Source organism: Rutidosis leptorrhynchoides, chromosome 2 (genome assembly GCF_046630445.1).
Source record: "Rutidosis leptorrhynchoides isolate AG116_Rl617_1_P2 chromosome 2, CSIRO_AGI_Rlap_v1, whole genome shotgun sequence".
Taxonomy (NCBI): Eukaryota; Viridiplantae; Streptophyta; class Magnoliopsida; order Asterales; family Asteraceae; genus Rutidosis; species Rutidosis leptorrhynchoides.
The window spans coordinates 458537475-458544275 of NC_092334.1; positions in this window are offsets into that span (position 1 = coordinate 458537475).

Genomic DNA, 6801 nt, shown 5'->3' on the forward strand with positions numbered 1-6801 from the left:
ATACGACTTCCAACATATTTTACATTACAAATCCTCCGATATGCAGTTTTATTTTTGACACAAATATGCATACTCAAGATCTTGCTTAAATTCAACATGTTGCAGCGGAAGCTTTTAGTTATCACCTGAGAATAAACATGCTTAAAACGTCAACATAAAGTTGGTGAGATATAGGTTTAATGCCGGCAGCGTTATAAATATAGACCACAAGATTTCATATATAAACGTTTTAATAAAAATATTCTAAGTTGTTGAGCACTTGATAACCATACTTAACATTTAATCAACGTCGCATATTCCCTTTATTATGAAATCTTACTACACCGTACCAAGTGTAGTTACCGAAACGAAGTACTGTGCAACCGTTGAATACAGGTCGTCCAGTCCGGTTGGGGTTGTCAGGCCCGATAGATCTATCAACAGGATTCGCGTTTACAATACCTCATGTAAATAATAGTTACCAAGTTACAGGGAAGTATGCCAGCGGTACAACTCAACGTAGAATATATATTTTTAATCACTTGTGTCCATAACGTAAATCATAAAATGCATGTATTCTCATCCCGAAATATTTAGAGTTTAAAAGTGGGACTATATACTCACTTTTGCCATGAAGGTATTTATCACGACTTGGTCTCCGATAGATATCACGAACCTAACCATATATATAATATATCAACATATTTTCTTTTTAAGTAATCGTTACAAATATATATATATATATATATATATATATATATATATATATATATATATATATATATATATACTTTCAATACTTTTAATATTTTCTTAGTCCGTAGTTAGCAGTCCGATGTTAGTGGTCCACAATAAGTTGCTCAATAAAATAAATAAAGACCCCATCGTATTCGTATTGATCAGAATTAATCTCGACCCATGGTACCATGTTGTCAAATGACGTGTTGCGTACATAGAGTACCGTTTTGTCAAATGACGTGTTGCGTACAATCATGAGGTCTTATGATTAATCTTCTCGTGTTGTTTACGGGTGGTCCTGAAATATATAAAATAAAATCATAAGTAAATATATTTGAAATATCATATTAATTAGAAATATATGATTAATTTAATTTTTCTCCAAATATTTTCGTAACTAAACTAGCTTCGGATACCCGATCTTGTTTTAGTCTTAGTTTCTTCATTACAACTCCGTTTTTGTTGGTTCAACTTGCCACTTCCTTGGATCGAGTCAAATTTTAAGAATATGAACTGAAAATACCTTAGGTTGTATTCGAAATCACAGGTTATTGGTCAAACTTTGGTGAAACTTATGAAAGTGATCATTTTCCATCATAAAAACAACATTTAATGATCATTTTTCTAAAAATACTTACACTTTGAGTTAAACCATGAAATTTTTATGTGTTAACATATTCATAAGAAATATCATTTTTCCAGAATATGAACTTCCAATTCAAAGCTTAAGATGGTTTTTAATTATCCAACCCAAAACAGCCCCCGGTTGCACTCCGACGACGCAGATTCAGTTTTTAAGGTGTTCTTTGTAAAACCAAGTTATATCTTGTTAAGTTAGCATATCATTATGATATATTACAGGTCTTTAAGTATTTTAAAAGTCAAGTTAGAAGGATCTATTTAGTTTGCGAACAAGTTTGAAATCATTCAAACTATGTTCTTGTTGTTAAAATTTTATAGCACAAAATAAGATAGCTATATAAATATGAATCGAATAAGGTTATGAACAAGGTTACTACCTCAAGTTACTTGGACAAAGTTACTGTAAGAGATGAGAAAAATCCTAGAATCAAAAGAGTGGTGGAGTTGGATTGAAAGGTTGGAAGTAAACTTGTTTACTTGGAAGGATTTTTGAAGTGTTCTTGAATGGATTTTCTTATGATGATTAAGGGTTGTTTTTGAAGCTAGATATTCATGGTTATTTTCTGAGATTGTGAAGAACACTTAAGGTTCCTAAGAGTGTGTTTTTGGTTAGAGAAAATGTGTAGTAAAAATGAAAATGGAATGGAGTATAAATGGTGGTGAAAAGATGTATAAATTTGTAATATTGTGCAAAAGTCTTGTAATATGCCAAATTGATTAATCATGCATGCTAAGATCCAAAATTAGCTGACTCATGGCTGCTAATAAAGTGATTGTGATGTGTATATACTAATAGTAAATATGTATAGGAGCTGGGTATGATATGAGTACATATACTCTAGGTATACGTGTAGAAATTTTGAGGAAACGGAACGAGAATTCAAATATAGCTATCTTTTGTAAATATACTTATATTGTTTTATGTATATAAGCCCTTTAAAAGTGATTAAATACATATTTATACGATACTTGTATAAGTATTATAGGTTAAAGGTATATATGTCAAATAACGTTACGTATAGTTATCATTTTGAAAACTTAAGTTAGTAGTCTCAAAGTATACTTATAACTTATTGTTATTAGTACACAATGAGATGTTAAACCATTCTTAGATCATGTTAAATATATATAAATACATATATATACACAAACGTATAATTATCGTTTGTTATATAGTTCGTGATATCATCGGTCAAATTGGACGGTCAAACGTTGTGTAAAACTCTTTTTAAAAAACATAAATCTCAACAATTTAGATTGCTTATTATGTTGGTAAGGTTTAATTTATGTAAATATTAATCTTATAAGTGTAAAACGATCGGAAAAATCCGGGTCGTTACAGTACCTACCCGTTAAATAAATTTCGTCCCGAAATTTTAAAGTTGTACCTATTTTGCGTTCTCGGGAAACAAATGTGGGTACTTTTGTTTCATCTGATCCTCTCGTTCCCAAGTAAACTCAGGACCTCTTCGAGCATTCCAATGAACCTTAACGATTGGTATGTTGCTCTGCTTGAGTTGTTTAACTTCACGGTCCATGATTTCGACTGGTTCTTCTATGAATTGTAGTTTCTCGTCGACTTGTATTTCTTCAAGAGGAATGGTGAGATCTTCCTTTGCAAGACATTTCTTAAGGTTTGATACGTGAAATGTATTATGTACTCCTGCGAGTTGTTGCGGTAACTCGAGTCGATAAGCTACCTGTCCAATGCGTTCGATGATCTTGAACGGGCCTACATACCTTGGGTTTAGTTTACCCCTTTTACCGAAACGTATTACACCTTTCCAAGGTGACCCCTTTAACATAACCATGTCACCGATCTGAAACTCTAATGGTTTCCTTCGGACATCGGCGTAGCTCTTTTGGCGACTATGGGCTATTTTCAATCTCTCCTTGATTTGTACTATCTTCTCAGTCGTTTCGTGTATGATCTCGGGACCAGTTAATTGTTGATCTCCTACTTCATTCCAACAGATAAGGGATCTACACTTCCTTCCATATAGTGCTTCGAATGGTGCTGTAACGACCCGGAAATTTCCGACCAAATTTAAACTCAACCTTTATATGATTCCGACACGATAAGCAAAGTCTGTTATCATGAATCTCAAAATTTTTGGAACTATTTTCAAATATTCAGTTAACTTTGATCATGCCCGATGATTCACGAACAATTGTATGTAAGTAAATATGTGTGTGTGTGTATATATATATATATATATATATATATATATATATATATATATATATATATATATATATATATATATATATATATATATATATAATGGATATATAATATTATGAAATAATAATATACAATTTAACTGCTTAAACTAAATAAGTAAACCAAATACAAGATAACCCTTGAATTGAAAATGAAAAGTAATATACAAAATAATAAAAGTGTTATGAATCTATATAAACATATATGTATAATTTTTGTAATATTATATTCAGCATATGTTAATATATACATTATATAAATAATACATAGATAATAATAGGGATATTAATATATTAAATTTAATTACAAATTAAAATATAGTTAATACATTAACTGTAACTATAATTATTATTGACATCATTAATGTTATAACATGAAATTTGATACATGTAATTTGTTATGTTGTTATTAGTATTATTAGTCTCATTATTAATGTTGATATTAATATTAATCTATGTACTATTAATATTATTATTTCTAAAATAAAATATATAGATATAAACATGGGACACATGTAACTTGTTATATCTTAATTACTACTTGTATTATTATTATTACCTTCAACATTTAAAATCATTATGATTATTATCATTAACAATATTATGATTAATATCATTTTATAATTAATTATTAATATTAGTATTATTATTATTAATATAGTTATTATTATTAGTACTTTAAATTTATTATTATTAATAATATTAACATCTTTATTATTATTAATAAATTTATTAATTAATAAAATTAAGTAAAAATATATAATATAAGGACAAAATTACGCGAATCACCTGTCTTCTATCCTTATCAGTATTTTCTTTTTATTTATCTACCTGCTCCATTATTTGGTATTACTATCTACATGTGAACTATGTCGACACACCTCTATTATTCAATATCAATCGATTATCTCTGATCCTTGATAAAAATCAATCGTTTTCTCTATAATCATATTTAGATTATAACAGTTGGTAATCACATCTCTATCCATATTTTTTTTATTTATTTTCGTTTATTTTTTTTTCTGAACAATACTCCTGTCGACATTATTTGGGTATAAAACAAGTTAATGATATCTGGTTTTTCACACATTCGATAAATTCTTGCTATTCATTACAAATTACAACAACCAGTAACGATTTAAAACTAATATATTTATCCAAATTTTATTTTTACAGTTTTATACTCTGTACCATCGATTTTTTTTATTCAAATCCCAAATTTAAATGAAATTTCCAAATTTGTTAATGCCATGTTGTTAGAATTCATTTATGAAAATTTTCTGCAAAAGATCATATCTCAATTCTTGCTATTGAGTATGAAATTTGGAGTCAAACTTTTATTTTAAAAAGTCAAAACAATCTGTTTTTCGTTAAATTCGAGTCTGTTTTTGAGTTTAAGGAACAATTGACGAATGAGAAAGTTTTTAGGGGCGATTTCAAACAAATTTCGTGTTATAATCTGTGTCTCAAATGTCCTAAAAATCGAAAGTGAGATTCAAGTTTATATTATTTTTTACGACGAACAGTGACCTGTTCTAAATTTTTTTTCGTTTATCTGTTTTAAACAACTTAATCGACCAATAATTAATTTTGGATTCATCTGAAAACTTAAGATAAAATGGTAAATTAGTTGTGGGATTATGATGTGGTTCTTTGCTCGATCAAATATGAAGGGGAAGAAGATAACAGTTTAATGGGTTAAAAGAAAATAAAATGGAATATAAACCAGAATAATTGTATCAGACGGATGGTAGAAGAGTGTTTGTGTATGCGAGAGGTCTCGGGTTCGAGTCCCGGTTTGGGCGGTTTACTATTTTTTTTGAGCATTTAAAGGTAGTTCATTTATTAACTTATTATTATTATTATTATTATTATTATTATTATTATTATTATTATTATTATTATTATTATTATTATTATTATTATTATTATTATTATTATTATTATGATTATAATTATAATTGTTATAATTAGTATTATAAGTGTTATTAATGTTATTATTATTATAGTTTTATCAATTAAGTATTATTATTATTATTATTATTATTACAAATAATATTATCTAATTGTCATTATCATTATTACTATTATTACTAGTATTATTTTTATTGTTAATACAAATATTATTATTAGTAATATTAAAATTATTATTTTTATCGTTAAAACTATTATTATTATTATTATTATTATTATTATTATTATTATTATTATTATTATTATTATTATTATTATTATTATTATTATTAGAGTTATCAATATTTTTATTATTTTTATCATTATTATCATTTTTATGAGTATTACTATTATTCTTATAAAATTACTATTATTAACATTAAAATTATTATATTTAACATTATTATTATTATTGATATATCAAATGAAGATTTTATACATAAAAATATATATGTTTTGTTTATAAAACCTAATCATATTAATACTTTTGTAATAAATGTTAATTAACTATATGAAGATAAATATATCTAATTAAGTTATTAATAAAACACATGATATAAAATAACAATTAAAATCACTAATAATATATATATATATTTGTTCTATTGCCATTACATGTATTAATATACATGATTGAATAATAGGTTCGTGAATCCGAGGCCAACCTTGCATTGTACAATGTCGTCATATGTATTTTTACTACAAAATACATTATTGTGAGTTTCATTTGCTCCCTTTTTATATATATTTTTGGGCTGAGAATACATGCGCTGATTTATAAATGTTTTACGAAATAGGCACAAGTACTAAAACTAATTCTATGTGGGTTTAAACCAGAAATATACCCTTAGCTTGGTAACATTAAACTACTTGTCTATGTACGGTAGGCGCGAATCCTAAAGATAGATCTATTGGGCCTGACAAACCCCATCCTGACTATGGGATGCTTTAGTACTTCGAGGTTATTTTAAACACACCTGATCTGGTGTACTTCAGAGGGTAAAACATGAATGTTAAGGCTTGTTACCGGGTACCTACAACTTATAGAATACTTTTATACACTTGCGAGTGTACATATATTTATAGACAGAAATCTTGTGGTCTATTAAAATAATGAAAATGATTGTTATGATAAACCTATGAACTCACCAACCTTTTGGTTGACACTTTTAAGCTTGTTTATTCTCAGGTATGAATTAAGTCTTCCGCTGTGCATTAGCTCATTTTAAGGACATTACTTGGAGTCGATCATCGCAATGGGACCAA